This window comes from Micromys minutus, assembly GCF_963924665.1.
Source record: "Micromys minutus genome assembly, chromosome: 3".
Taxonomy (NCBI): Eukaryota; Metazoa; Chordata; class Mammalia; order Rodentia; family Muridae; genus Micromys; species Micromys minutus.
Window position 1 is genome coordinate 85,712,001 of NC_137972.1, and position 16,051 is coordinate 85,728,051.

Below are 16,051 nucleotides of genomic sequence, written 5' to 3' on the forward strand. Positions count from 1 at the left end.
TCTCTAGGATACCTTTGACCAAAAACTTAAGGCAAGATATTCCATACCTGGCACTGAGCTTTTTATTTGGCAGCCTATGGCTTCTGGGAGATGTATTATCTCCTGTGTAGATTTATTCAAATTAAACTCATCTATTTATATTTTCAAGAAAAACTTATATATTTGTGGAAAGCTTATAAAATAGGGTTTTCATATAGATTTTTCAAACATCCTTAGTGTTAATTATTTCTAGATTATCCCGCCCATCCCATCCCCTACCCACCCCATTCCCCATCCTTGTTTAAGAATATGGTTATTTTTAGAGAACTAAATCAATACTAGTTTTTAAATACCTAAGTCAACTAAGTCAGTGTGTGACAATATATACCTATAATCCCAGCACTTGGGAGGCTGAAACAAGAGGAACAAGAGTTGAAGCTTCCAGGCAGAGATGGCGCACACCTTTCATGTGAGTGTTCAAGATAAAAAGTTGATCTCTATGAGTTCAAGGCCAGACTAGCCTACAGAACTACTTCTAGGACGGCGAGGGCTACACAGAGAAACCCTGTCTTGAAAACAGAATTCAAGGTTATCCTGAGTTATATAGCAAGGTTCCATCACAAAAACAAAAGGTTTATTATAACTTCCAGATGGCAAAGATGTGGGTATGTGCACATTGGTACCCCATAGTGTTACCCACGATAGTGCAATAGATGCTGGATTTGAAAAACCACACTCATGTGTCTCTGTGAATGATTTTTCATCGAGTAAGGGCAGAATAAACTGCACAGTGGCTCACAGCCCTGACTGCACAGTAGAATCACCCAGGGAGCTTGGCAAGGCTCTCAAAGCCTGTACCCACTCCAGACCGACTGAATGGAAGCCTTGGAAGGAGGACCCTTCCTCCCATTGGCAGGGATCTACCCTGCAATAGGAGGAGGAAGTAAAAAAAAAAAACCTCCCCCCAACATGGCAGATAACTGAGAAAGAAAAGGGGGTCACACTGCCTCCCCCTAATTACCATGCAGAATCCAACACAGTGGGAAATAGAAACCTCAGCAACTGGGGACCCATAAGGGTTTATGGCTGGATTTCGTGGCATTTAAACTTAAACAGTCAATTTACTGGCTATCAAAGCAAGGTGTTCTCATCTGTTCCCAAAGTTTTTGTGAAAACTCTGGCATTTATTTCATCGTTCCTATATGGAAGCCAGGACCACAGACAACGGGATATTGGATCATATCTGCCCGAGTCAGAGCTGCTTTTATTTTCAAGGCACCAGATTCCTACTGAGTGCAGATATGGGCTGATTATGATTTATTTCAAATGGAAGTAAAGACATCATGGCCCCTGCCTTTACTCATTCCCATAGGACAAGGGCTTGCCTGTAACTGAATCATGTTACCTGGTCTTTGACAAAACTGCTTGCAGGGGCTGCTCATATCTTTGATGACTAAGCACTGGAGAATCTCCCTATGCTCAACAGGGAAGCCTGAAATCACAGCAGTAAAGATTCCAGCCAGCATCCCACGCTGTCACATCAGCCTGCAAAGGACAGGAGTAGCACTGTCTGTTTATATTTATTTTTTCCAAAAGGAATGCTAACACTTTAATGATATATCCCAACACACACTCTCAAATGGCCAACATGATACTTTGTAAAGTAAATGCAGTGTGTACAGGCCATTCATTCCTGAAAGAAATCTACAGGAACTTGAAACATACCCAACCCCCCCCCCCCTCCGGCACTGGCCACACTATCGCCAGCTCATCAGTGTGAAGTCTTGAGTCTCTCATCAGTGAGAGGCGGCTGGCTGCCAGCACCGCTTCTGGCAAGATTAGCTGGCAAAAAGTCCCTAGTCTTGTGGGAAAAGGATGGAGAAGGAACCCCAAAGAAAAGCGCCTGTGAGAAGGACGCCTGGTCTAACTCCCCTTATCCAAAATTGCAATGTACTGGGGCACTTGGGGGAGCATCAAATACGAAATGGGCCTTAAGAGATCTTCTAATTCAGAGCTGCAGGTATACAGAGAAACGTAGGAAAAGGAAACAGGGGACCTATTAGGTTTGCAAGCCCAGCTACAGACCTCAGCTGTAGCCTCCCTGTGCGCTTTCAGGATAAGCCATGCCCCTCCCCACCCTCAGAGAGGCAAGGCAAACTGGTCGGAGGAGTTTTGCACCCTGCAAGGCTTGATTAAGTCCATTTCACTCCATGATACTTCCAAGTCCTTTACTAGGTGGGGCTAGGGCTGTGAAAATGAATCAATAGGGTTCTCAGCATGAGACTGCTGATATCTGTCAGAGGGACATTCCAAGAGCTCATTACGGAGAGAAGAGTAAAGGCAGATGCACGGTAGAGGCAGTTGGCTCTGAGTGGGAAGGTCCAGGGAGGTAGCCTACAGTCCCTGCTTAAAGACAGGATGCTGAAGGCTTTGGGAAGAGATGGGACAGCGTCTGCAAAGACATGAAGCCAGATGGTGTGTGTGTGGTTTACGGGATGTGGAGCACACAGCAGAGGCATGGGGACAAGGGAAGGGCCACAGGAAGCCACTCGAAGGGCTCAGGGTTATCCTGAAATGATGGTTGCTGGTGGCTCCGGGCCACAATACCTGAGGGAAATAACTCGAAGGAGAAAAGATTTATTTGTTCTCGGTTTCACAGAGCTTCAGTCCATCACGGTGACAACACAGAGCAGACATTTGGCAGGACTGGACAACAAGGGTTACTCACATCACAGGGCGTCAGGAAGCAGAGAGTGTCAGAAACCAGAGGCCAGGCACCGGTCTTCAGAGGCCCAACCCTAGGGCTTACTCCCGCCAATGAAAACCCACCTTCTAAAGGCTCCACTGACTCCCAAAACAGTGCCATTAGCTGGGGACCAAGCACTCAAAACATTTCAGATTCAAGCCATCAACCACTGAGAAATGTTATGGGGAAATGCCAAAGTCAAGCCTGTAATTAAGGAAAATCGCCCTAATGGTGGTATGACTGAATAATACCGGGCAAGGAAGAGGCTGAGGTTATGAATAGTTGAGATGTGGGAGGCAGATAAAGAGGCTATGAAGAGACAGGAACGGGAAGAGCCCTTCTACACAGGTTCTCTGCAGCAAGAAGAGAGTGATGTCTTCTAAAGGGGAGCATTGCTCCGAAGGGACCCAGGAATCACACACCCTTGCAGCAAGGTTCCTGCTGAGACTTTGACCAGTCTCCAAAAGCTGCCTGAGAAAATGAAACAGATGCAGCTGGGGGCATGGGGTGGGGAGGGGTGCAGATAGGTGCAACCCTTGTCTCCCAAACAAGTCTAGACACTTCAGGACCATCATGCTACTTAGGAATGGGGTCTGGTGGGAAGCTCCAGGCAGGAAAGCCGTTCATCATAGGAGACCCTGGAGCTTTAAGTTACTTAGAGGAACTCTAGGACGGGTGGGCAGCTTGCTCCTTTAAGCCGTGAAGGTGAAATACAAAGCAGTGGTGCTGAGGGTGAGATTTAAGAAATCAGTTCGATGGAAGCACAGCCCCTGCCTGCCTCTTCTGCATCACCCCCAGCTCACAAAGGCGGGTGTCCTCTCCAGAATGCTACTGAGAAGCCTCTAAAATACTTTCTCCATCCGGCTGCCCAATCTCCTCTGTTCTTAACAGCCACATTCTTTATTATTGTTGTTGGATTTTTTTATTTACATTTCAAATGTTATCCCCTTTGCCACTTTCCCCTCTGCAAACCCCTGATTCCATCCCTCATCCCCTGCTTCCATGAGGGTGCTCCCCCACCCACCCACTCACTCCAGCATCACCACCCTGGCATCCACCTACACTGGGGCCAGCCACATTCTTTTACTCAAGACCTGGCATTTGGCAGGATGGCTAGACGGGGCCTCGGTACCATTTAGGTTTCCGTGCAAATCATTGGCTGGTTCAGGCTTCAGTCTCTCTTCTTGAATTTGAAAAAAGGGGTTTTCACCTCTTTCTAGCTGTAGACTTTCCCTACATAACACAAAGACCTTACAGACTCCAGCTCTGGGTCATTCTATGTCCACTCTATCCACTGTGGAACTCTCTCCAGAGCCAAGTTTTGGTTAGATCCCAGACCTCATCCAGCCTTTGCTCTCTTTTCTAGGGCATTACCCATGCTGTGCTTTGAAGATGGCCCCTGCATTGGGCCATGTTTTGAACACTTGGTCCCCGGCTGATGGCACTGTTTGAGGGGTGTCAAAACCTTAAGGGGTAAAGCATAGCTGGATATGTGAGTCACGGGGTGCTTGCCTTTGTTCTGCCAGGTCCCAGCCCCCATCCCTCTTCCGCTCCACATGAGAAGAGTGGCCTCTGACACGTGTTTCCACCCCCATGATGAACTGTCTCTCTGTAAGCCCAGAATCTATGGAGCCAGGGACTGAGGACTGAAGCCCCTGAAACTGTGATCGAAAATACATCCCCTCCCCCGCCCTTGCTTACCTCAAGTGTTTCTGTCATGAAGGACGAACAACTAACTCAATGAAAATCTAACTTGAAATGAAAACAAAACGTCATTTTCCAACTGAGCTCGAAACCCTCTTAATTGTTTTTCCTTTTATTTTCCCTGAATGAACTTGGCTGACATTAGCTAAGCCTCATTCTGTGCTCTTGGCTGTGGAACACAGAAGAAGTAAGAAGTAAGAGGAAACAGCAAACCCCAGGTCCTTTAGTCTGTAGGGAATAAAAGACTGACCGTAAAGTGTGACGATGTCCCTTAGAGACAGCTTTAACTAAAAGTTCACAGATCATTTGCATCCTCAGATTTTTCAGGGCCTCACTTCCTATTTCTGCTGCCTTTGGCCATCTAGGCATCACCCTAAAACAACAGGGGTAAATTCTTTCGCAGCTGTCCTGGTTCATGACTGAGAGGGGGAGGAGTGGGTGCACACAAGGTCCCAGACGGCTACCTCACCCCATACATTCTGTTTGCAGTTTGTCAGCATCACCATCTGTTGGCTTGTTCACGTGCCCAAAGCCTGCACCTGCAGCCTCCGAGACCTCCCCCTCCCTGCAGAAAGGGGTCAAAAATAACAACCACACTAAAACCAGCCTGACCACCTTGACCCACATTTCAAGGTTTCTAAGCCAATGCAGCTGAAGCTCGCCTGCAGCTGTGCCTTTAAGGGACCAGCACAGGCATCTGGGCTCTTCAGATGAGCTCACTGCAGGGAAGTTGTGGTCTCTGGGAGTCTGGGAGTTACTACAAAGCAGCTTACTTTCTCTACCAGGAGCCTGGGAGCAAATACTGGCGTCTTAAGGAACCATTCTACTTAGACGAGGACCCTAAATAGGCATTGCCCTTCCTTTTCTTTAAAGTTGATAAAAAGTCATCAGATCCTTTGTGCCTGGAAGGACCCCTGGCATGGGACACTGGTTCTGAGAGCAGCGACAGCCAGTGGGTGGTTCTGTCTGTACCAGTTTGTTCTCCACTGCAACTGGATTTGCAGTAGAGATGAATCAGGCCACCAAGTACTAATCCTAAGAAAAGGGCCTTAAATTGGGTTACAGATCTCACTTCTGGGGCTGGGGGCGGGTGGGCTGGTTTAGTTAGGGAAGTGTTTGCCGTGCACACATAAGGGCCTGAGTTCAGATAACCGGGACCACAAAATAAACTAGTTTGAGTGGCAGACAACTGTAATTCCCACTGGGGAATCAAAGACAGGAGAATCCCCAGGGTAGGCTGTTCAGTCAGCCAGTTCTATTTAGTCAGTGAGTTTCAGATTCACTGTGAGACTTTGTCTCAATACATACAAATATACATACATGCATACATACATAAAATAAGTTGAGGACTGGAGAGATGGCTCAGTGGTTAAGAGCACTTGTTGCTCTTGCAAAGGACTGGGGTTTGGTTTGGAGAATCGACACTAGAGTTCACAACCATCTAGTGTTAACTGGAGTTCCCAGGAATTCACTGCCTTCTTGTGAACTCTTCGGGCACAACGTGCGGCACTCACACAAACATGCAGACAAAACACTCACACAGTTAAAACAAATGCTTCTCAGAATATTTTTAAATAAGAAAGAAAAGCATCTGACACAAATCTCTGGCCTCCACATGCTGTGCACACACACACATACTCTCACACACATGCATTCACTCACACATCACTCACACATGCACACACACACACTCACACATGCACTCACACACACTCACACATCACTCACACACACATGCACTCACACACACATGCACTCACACACATACATTCACACACATGCACTCACACACACTCACACATGCACTCACACACACTCACACATGCACTCACACACACATTCACATATACTCACACACACACTCACACACACATACACTCACACACACATACACTCACATACACATACTCTCACACACATGCATTCACTCACACATCACTCACACACACACTCACACATGCACACACACATGCACTCACTCACACATCACTCACACACACATGCACTCACACACACATGCACTCACACACACACTCACACATGCACTCACACACACATACATTCACACACATGCACTCATACACACATACATTCACACACATGCACTCACACAAACACTCACACATGCACTCACACACACACACACATGCACTCACACACACATTCATACACACACACACACACACACACACATGTCTCACTTGCATGCTGATTAGCAATGAGTCTGAAAAGGTGATTTGTTTCTCTGAGTCACAGTTAATAATATGTACTTATATAATTTACATGATGATTAAATTATAGACCAGAATATAGCTCATAGCACAATTCAGGGACCACATTCCTTTGACAGCCATCTTGCCTACTGAAATCCCCCATCCAGAGCCAGGCCTCCCTGAACACACCCATCTCTTCTGACACCCCCTTCTGCTTTCCCCTCTACTTGGTACTTTGTTCTTTTTGGTTGACATGCTGCTGTTCCCCACAAAGTGTAAAGATCACTTAGACCAAGAGTCAGCAGATGCCTTCTATAGAATAAACAATCAATAAATATCTGTGGTCAGATGTGTGGGCATACACTCTCAGAATTGTTCAAAAGCCTTCCTCCTCTGCCCTGCCCCATCCCTTACTGTAGCCCAGGCTAGTCTGCAGTTGACAATCCTTCCGCTTCTGTCTTCTGAGTGCTGGGATTACACACGCTCCACCATTCTGGTTCATGGACTTCTTTTCTACTGACTAATCAGATATGAATTCTGGTATCAGAATTATGATATCAGAGTTATGGGTATCAGAACTCAGGAAATATATGATCCAAGGCTGGGGAGGTAGGAACAGAATACTTACTAACATTTTCTCCTGACCTGCCACCAGACTCTCTAGGGGTATTAAGTGAAAATTCATGTGCTCATATTGCTTTATCCAATTGGGTTAGATGACTTCTATGAAATCTGTAAGACATTTTAAATACACACACACATGCATTCACACACACATTCACATACACATATACTAATATATATATATAATATGTATTATATTATATATACAGTAAAAGACAGAGCCAACGAGTACCTCCTTCTCCTGAATTTCGTCCTGACTTCCTGCCACAGGCTGAGTTGAACAAAGCTGGGATAAGGGAAGTTCCTATCAGATAATGAGAGAAGAAACATGAAAAGTATCTGGTTCCCGGTCACTGCTGAGTGCTTTGGATGTGACTGCACAGCGGTTCAGACCGTGTCCCCAGGTAGAGAACAGTGTAGGAGCTATCCCTCTTGAAACAACAAAGACCTATAATATAAAGCTTCTGAGACGTAAAGTCTCTCGGTAATAAAATCTGCAAATGACCCGGGGGTTATCTCTATTGCCTTTAGTCTAGGGCACTCTGGGGAATGTCTGGTGCCCTTTTCCTGTCTGAGCTCTTACGAGTCATAGTGACAGTGACCAAACAGAAGGAGAGAGTAGACAAAGATTATTATACTCGGGGTGACTTTACTTTTTAAAAAGGAAAGGCCCAGCCTGTCTCATAGTGGCTCTAAGGGAGTCCAGATCCCAGACAGAATTCAGAGGGGGAGATTTGTCTGTTGATTGAACGGAGCAGTAAGTGCGGAGACCCACTCCCAGTGCCATCAGCAGGCTGGTGGGAAGTATTCCATTGCACTGAGGAACCTTCTCTCCCCTGGGGGAGAGCATCTGCCCCCAGCAAGGTCCTCAGGACTGTAAGCAAGCCTCAGCCCACCCAGTGACAGCGATGGTTGCTTGGCTTTGCCTTCTTCAAAAACCATTTCCTCCAGGAAGCCCTACCTAGCTGCCCCAGCCAGCCAGGAGGTCCAAGTCACCTTAGGAACATCTTAACTCTCAAATCATTAGAACATGAAGTCACAGGACCCGGTCTTCTCTCTCTAAACATTCTACCCATAGTCCCTACAGTTAGGCTTCTGTCTGACAGGACAGCTCTGTAAGGAGAGCCACCATCCCCTTTTACCAAGCCCCTAACCTGACATTCTCATCCTCTTAGTGTGGCTTTCTGGAGAAACACATCATCCCCCAGCCCCTGCCCAGGGCTCACTCCCGTTCTCTTTCTCCACAGAGGTCGCTTTTAATAGATTTTATACTTAAGTGTTTACCGTCTCTTTCTACCAGACTGCAAGATTTTAAAAGGCAGGGATTGGGAGGTGGGGTGAGGATCTGAGAGATAGCTTAGTCAGTACTGTTTGCACAAGCATGCAGACTTAAATTCAGTCCCTAAAACTCACATAAAAAAGCTGAGCCGGGTAGCGCTTATAACTCCAGGCATGGTGGAGGGTAGTGAGATGGGGAGGAAGAGATAGACAGATCTCTAGAGCTCGACAGCCAGGCAGTTTAACCTAGAATCAATCAGCAGGTTCTAGGACAAATTAGAAAACTCATCTGCCAAAAAAAAAAAAAGTGTCCCCCGGGGAGAACACACCAATTGGTTATCCAACACCAAATCGGCCCTGAAAACCAGCATTACACAGACTCAGCAGGTCGTATTTATGTACTCAGAAATAAATGTGTGCATACATATATGTACAAAGCAACTACTAGAGGAAGACAAGAGGCCAGGAGTTTGAGAGGAGCAGTGAGGGGGTGACAGGGATTCAAGGGAGGGAAGGGAAATGATATAACTGTTATAATCTCAAAAAAATAAATACCTTAAAAAAATACCAGAGGACTGGCATCCAAGGTTGAGACAGAGATAAAAAGAGAGGAGAAGGGAAGGGAGGAGAGGGGAGGGGGAGGGAAGGAGAGGAGGGGGAAGGAGAGAAGAGAGAGGAGGGGGAGGGACCAGTAAGATGACTCAGCAAGCCCAGGCACTTGTCACCAAACCTAACACCTGGGTTTAAACCCTAGGCCTCACTTGTACAAGGAGACAACTGACTCCTGCAAGTTGTCCTTTGACTTTCACATGTGCACACATGATTGTGTGTGTGTGCGTGCACTCGTGGCAAGGATTTGGGTCTGTCTGAGTCTGGCACCAGGAACAGGTGTGTACTTGGCCACCATGTTCTTTAAATCACTTTGGAGTGCTTCACACTGGTGACAGCCTCCAAGTAGACACTAGAAGAGGATGCTCAGCTCTGAGGGAGTTTTCTTGCTCGCTCGCACGCACACACTCACTCACACACACAAAAAGCCTTGCCACCTGGTTGGAGGACTCCGAATGTCTGCTGTTTTCCTTCCCTCAGTGGCTCTCACGGTGGAAAGGACCATTATGTGAGCAGTGATACTCAGTTAAACAGAAATCCAATCTGCTCCGTTGAAGTACAGAGATGGTCACTGAGAAATGCTAGCCCCGAGAGAACCCCGGGAGTGCGCATCAGGCTAGACTGTTAGAATGTCCCATACCTCATGGAAGGGATCCTGGAGATCACCACCTTCATCAGCTCTCAGCCTGAGCTAGGAATAGCATTGAAGCCTGAAAAGTGGGTGTAACCTAATGTCACTGCCTCCTTCACGGATCCACACGACACCTCTCTCTTCTATAATCGGCAGAAGAGTCTAGAATCTGGATCTGCTATTCCTGGCAGCAAAGGAGTCTGGGAAAGAAGGTATCCAACTTCTTTCATGAGAAATGAGTCCTCGAAGATTGATTGGGGCATTCCCTAGATACCGAACCATGGTAAGGCAATGTCGGCCTGACAGCCTCTGCTTAGCCCCTGGGCTTAACACTCTACATACTTCTTTTCTCCCCCTAAATGCTTTACTATACATAAGCCACACAATTTATCTATTTGAAGTGTATAATCCAGTGATTTTTTATTACTATATTCAAAGGTGTACAAGCACACTTTGATCAATTTTAGGATTTTTTTTAAGCTGCTCCAAACAGATATCTTAGACCTGGTCATTGTACCAACCACTTTCTGCCTCTACAGCTTTGCCTGTTCTGGACATTTTCTTATATGGGATCAAACACCATGTGGTCCTCTGCATTATGATTTCAAGCTTCATGAATACTGTATTGTTCAATGCTCTTTCATTTCCTTTTACTACCAATGTGTTCTGTAGTGTAGACACACAGTACTTTGTTTATCCACTCGCCCACTGATGGACATTTGGGTTGTTTCTACTCTGGGAACGTTATAATCACTGCTTTGAGCATTTCTGGACAAGTTTTATGCACATATGTTTTCATTTCTCTTGGGTAGATTCCTGGGGGTGGAATTCTTGGATTATAAAGTAACTGCATTGCTAGAGTTTACGTGTATAGTTATTCTATGTTAACTTCATTCTATAGAACTGCTGGACTCTGTCCTTCACTAACTTCTAAGGAAGGATGTTTTTTTCCCAACACAAGGTTTCTTCATGTAGCCCTGGGTATCCCAGAACTCCCTCAGTAGAACAAGCTAACCTCCAACTGAGCTATCCTCCTGCCTCTGCCTCCTGAGGGCTGGGATCAAAGGCATGCATCGCTCCCACCTCGCTAAAAGGACATTCTGACAGTTCCCATCTCACAAAAACCAGATTTAGAGATTAACAAATTTGATAAAAGTTACATAGGTAAGGACAATCCGAAGGTGTTCACATATCTAGCCCAGACAAGCTCTACTTCTCTTCTCTCCCTATAGAAGTCATGTCCTTGTCCCTGCTCTGTATCAGCTGTGTCCATGAGAATGCATCCTTGTTGGTCCTGTCCCCTCACTAGAGTGCTGTGTGATCCGGTCACTCTGTTTGTCCTTGTTCTTTCCTCCACTTATCCACTCACAGATAAATAGGAGGGGATGCCAGCATTCTGTGACAGGAACTAGTCTTGTCACAAACACCAGTCGGCCACCGGCCACCACTCTTCAACCTCGCTGACAGAACCAGTTCTGTGTATGGGACACAGAGACTGAGTGGGAATTGCTCTAAACCAGTCACAAAAAAACCACTTTCCTCTGAGTTACTGGTCTAGCCGTAGGTATATAACCCAATTTTGGGTAGTGAGATGCAAAAAGAAAGTCAGATGGTGGTGGTGCATACCTTTAATCCCAGCAGCCCAGAGTTTGAGGCCAGCCTGGTCTATAGAGTTCCAGTACAATCAGAGCTATACAGAGAAACCTTATTTTGGGCAGGGGAGATGGAAAGGAAGGAAGGAAGGAAGGAAGGAAGGAAGGAAGGAAGGAAGGAAGGAAGGAAGGAAAGAGGAAGGGATGAAGGGAGGGTGGGTAGACAGACAGAGATAGAAAAGAGAAGACCATGGACCTAAGGCAATAGCTCAGCAGGTAAGAACACTCTGCACAAGCATGAGATATGAGTTCAAATCCCTAGCACCCAGGTAAGAAAGCTGGGGTTAGGTGTGCCCACCTTTAACCCTAGAGCAGTAGACAGGGATAACAGGAACTTTGCTGGCTCACCAGCCACCAGTATAGCTCCAAGTGAGGTGAAAGATCCTGTCACAAGAGAACAGGGTACAGAGTGATAGATAATGGTGCCCTTTTGGCCCTCTCTCTCTCTCTCTCTCTCTCTCTCTCTCTCTCTCTCTCTCTCTCTCTCTCTCTCTCTTTGTGTGTGTGTGTGTGTGTGTGTGTGTGTGTGAGTGTGTGTGTGTGTGAAAACATTATTGAACAAATAGAAGAAGTGAAGTAAAAACCTTCTGTCCTGACTAAGAGCGGGTTTTATGAACACAGTATGGCTGCCACAAAGATACCCAGCTAGGAACTCTGGAGCAGGACCTGCCATCTGGGTACAGAAGAATGTGTGCCCCTCGGGGCTTTAGCACAAGACTGCTGACAGTCAGAAAACCTGGGCCTCCTCCCCAACTACCCATGAGTCCCAGCAACTGTTCTTCTACCTGTTTTAGAGTTCATCTTGGGGTTTCTGTCACCCTGACTCTCTGATACAGTTACCACCTTCTGCTGTCTCACACCTATCCTCACACCCCCTCTGTCTCACACTCCCCCCTCTGCCACACACCCCCTCTGCCTCACACCCACCCTCACACCCCCTGTCTCACACCCCCTCTGCCTTCTGTATCTCACACACTCCCTGTCTCCCATCCACTCTTCCCCCAGCCCCATATTTCAGCCTGGTCCTCCTTCTCAAGAAATTATGTCTGTAAGATAGACAAACTCTGAACCTATGAGTTGCCAAACATAATTAAGGAAGGAATAAACATAGAATTATTTATATTTATAAAGGGCAAATCACAAGAGAAACACAAATAACCAAGAGAACACATTGAAACATTCAGCCCCCTGAGCTTTTGAATGTTTCAACCAATCAAATCAAAGCCATTAAATATCTAATAATACTCTGCCAAGGGTCTTGGGGACCAGGGACTTTATGCCCTGTTGTTAGAAATGAAATTGGATCATCTTTAGAAGGCAATCTGACCTTAAAAAATGTGCAAAGCCTTTGACCTAATTAATTCCATTTCTAAAACTGTGTCCTGAAGAAGCACAAGATGTGCATTTGACGAGGCTGCTCATCTCTCCAGGAACCCAGAAACAAGCCTGACGCCAACACTCAGCGCTTGCTAAGTAGACGGTATCCACACCCATCCATTCTAGTGGAGGAAAAAAAAAAAAAAAAAACAAACCTTAATGGCCATGTGCACCCAATGTACTCTGTAAAATCAAAACAGACTGAGACAAAACAGGACTGAGACATGACGCTGTATGTCTAGCAAATTAGGGGTCCAAAGTGGCTTCAGAGCGCTTTCTGAAATGTCTGCTAGTGTTCGGCTTCTAGATGGAACACTCACAGACTCTACTGTCTTTATGCTCATTAATATTTCTCAACTTGCCACTCTGTATATTACATTTTTAAAAACCAAGCCAACAGAGCAATATGTTAATGATGAAGTGTGCTTTGTAGTATCAGAATAATCAAGAACCATCCGCTCATAGGCCTTCTGAAGGAATTCTCAAGGGGTCTCGTCAACTGCCCACCCTCTGGGATCCCACACTCTTGAGCTGAGCAAGCTTTTGGCAGCAGTGAGGAAGTGTTGGGGTGACAGCTACTCCCTGCAGTCTCTAGCTATGCTGCTGCTACTTGTCAGGACAGCACCCAAAAGCCTGAGGGGGAACTCTGGCGGTGCTGGCCCAAAGCCAGGGTCTCAGCTGGAGCCTCGAGAAAACCTTCAACATGTAATTGTACCCATGCTCAAGGCTTCAGGAGAAACCCATGTGCTCATAGGCAGAGGAGGAGCCCACGTTGACTTGCTGGTATGCTGGGTGGTTTGTGGTCAACCACACAGCCTGAAGAACAGGGTAAGCCGGAGGCCAGGTGAGAACACAGTGTGGGAATGAATCATAAGAGACAGGAAAGGGGATAGTTATCAACACAGAGCTTAAGCTGAAACCAAGTATAGGTGTTGGCAGAGGTGGGGCTGAGATACATTACCAACACCAGCTGGTTTTGAAGGAAAACCACAGTTTTGTTCTGTTTAAAAAAAAAAAAAAAAAAAAACTCATATTAGGTGTCAGTTTTCATAGCATTTTTGTAGAACTAATTTTGATTATAAGGAAATACCCAAAGGCAAAACTTGGTGGTACTTGTAATGCCTAGTACTAGGGAGCCTAAGGCAGAAGGACTGTGAGTCTAATCTGTCCATATAGAACAAGATCAAAAGAAGAAGAAGAAAATGTCTAGGCTGAAGAATATCCATATGACTTGGTCCCCACGGGGGCTTTTCTAATATCTGCAAAGCCCCCAACTATTCTTCCTGCGCCACTAAGGTAGACTGGGCTTGGCATAGTCCTCATTTGGCAAGTTAAAATACCTGAGGAATTGACGTGACACTTCTGCAACCTAATCATGTTGACAGATCACAACACAAAAATCTACCCCATCGGCTAGTTTACTGCTTAGGTGAGTCCCCGTTCCAAAATCTGTGAGCCTCCATGTGGCACCAGGGTACAATATCCAGGGGTGCCGACTTGGAAGAAGGAACACAGAAGGACCACAATGACCTGGCTCTCCAGTGGTCCACTACCTCACTAGTGTGAGCGCTCACCCCATACCTGTAGAGAAAGTGAAATCTACTCCTTCGGGAAATATGTACTGAGTCCATACCTAGTGAGCACACCAGGTGTGTCACAGGCACTAGGGATGCATCCAGTGACGCACCGCCCCCATCCCTGTGGGAATTAGCTAGTCATGGTCCACAGACTACCTTTTCATTCTGCAAGTTTAAAATATTTGGGGGGGGGGGCAGGGCTGGAACAGTGACTCCTCAGTTAATTGCACACACTGCTCTTCCAGAAGACCCAGGTTGAATTCCCAGCACCCAGGTAAGCAGCTCACAACTTCTGAAACACCATCCCCAAGGGATCTGGTGCACACTTCTGGCCTCCACAGGCACCACACACATGCATAACACACACATGCACACATGCACATGCATACGTAACACACATACACATAAACACAAATGCACACAGACCCACATATACACATGTATAACACATATACACACATGCACACACTCTGTGCACACACACACACATAATTTTTATAATATTTTACGTGTTCATGGGGGGAGCAAAAAAAGAAAACGTTTATAACTTTTGTAACTCAATAGAGGAATGAATACAGAAACTGTGGTACATTTACACAATGGAGTACTACTCGGCTATTAAAACCAATGACTTCACAAAATTCCTAGGCAAATGGATGGAACTTGAAGCTATCATCCTGAGTGAGGTAACCCAGTCACAAAAGAACACTCATGGTACGTATTCACTGATAAGCAGATACTAGTCCAAAAGGCTCAGAAGACTCAAGAAATAATTCACAGAACTTATAAAGCTCAAAGAGAAGGAAGGCCAGAAGAAGGTGGATGCCTCAGTCCCTCTTAGAAGGGAGAACAAGACACTCATAGGAGGAAATAAAGACAAATAGAGGAGCAGGAATTGGATTATAGATCATCCAGAGACTGCCTCACCTGGGGATCCATCCCATATGCAGCCATCAAACCCAAGCACTATTGCTGATGCCAAGTAGTGCTTACTGGCAGGAACCTGATATGGATGCCTCCTCAGAGGCTCTGCCAGAGCCATCCTGATTCAGAGCTTGCAGCTAACCATCGGACTGAACACGGGGACCCCAATGAAGGAGCTAGAGAAAAGACTGAAGGAGCTGAAAGGGTCTGCAACCCCATGGGAAGAACAAAATTATCAACTAACCAAACCCACCACAGCTCCGAGAGACTAAAACACCAACCATTGGGCACACATGAAGAGACCTATGGCTCCAGTTGCATATACAGCAGAGGATAGTATTTTCTGGAATCAATGGGAGGAGAGGCCTTTGGTCCATTGAAGGCTCATTCTCCCAGTGTAGGGGAATGCCAAGGTGCTGAGGTGGGAGAGGGTGGTTGGAAGAGGGAACACCTTCATGGAAGCAGTGAGATGGGGAAGGGGATGGAATTGGGGGAAAGAGAATAACAACTCAAATGTAAATACAGACAATATCCTATTAAAAATTATAACAAAAAACACAATAAGTTCTGATTTTTGTTCCCATAATACAACTGTATTAGAATCCAGTCACATTCATTAATTTCAGACTTGCCTGTGGCTGCTTACATGCTACAATGGCCAAGTTGTACAGATCTATCAGAGACTGTATGTCCCACAAAGCCAAAAAATACTTAACATCTGCCTCTGTATACAGACC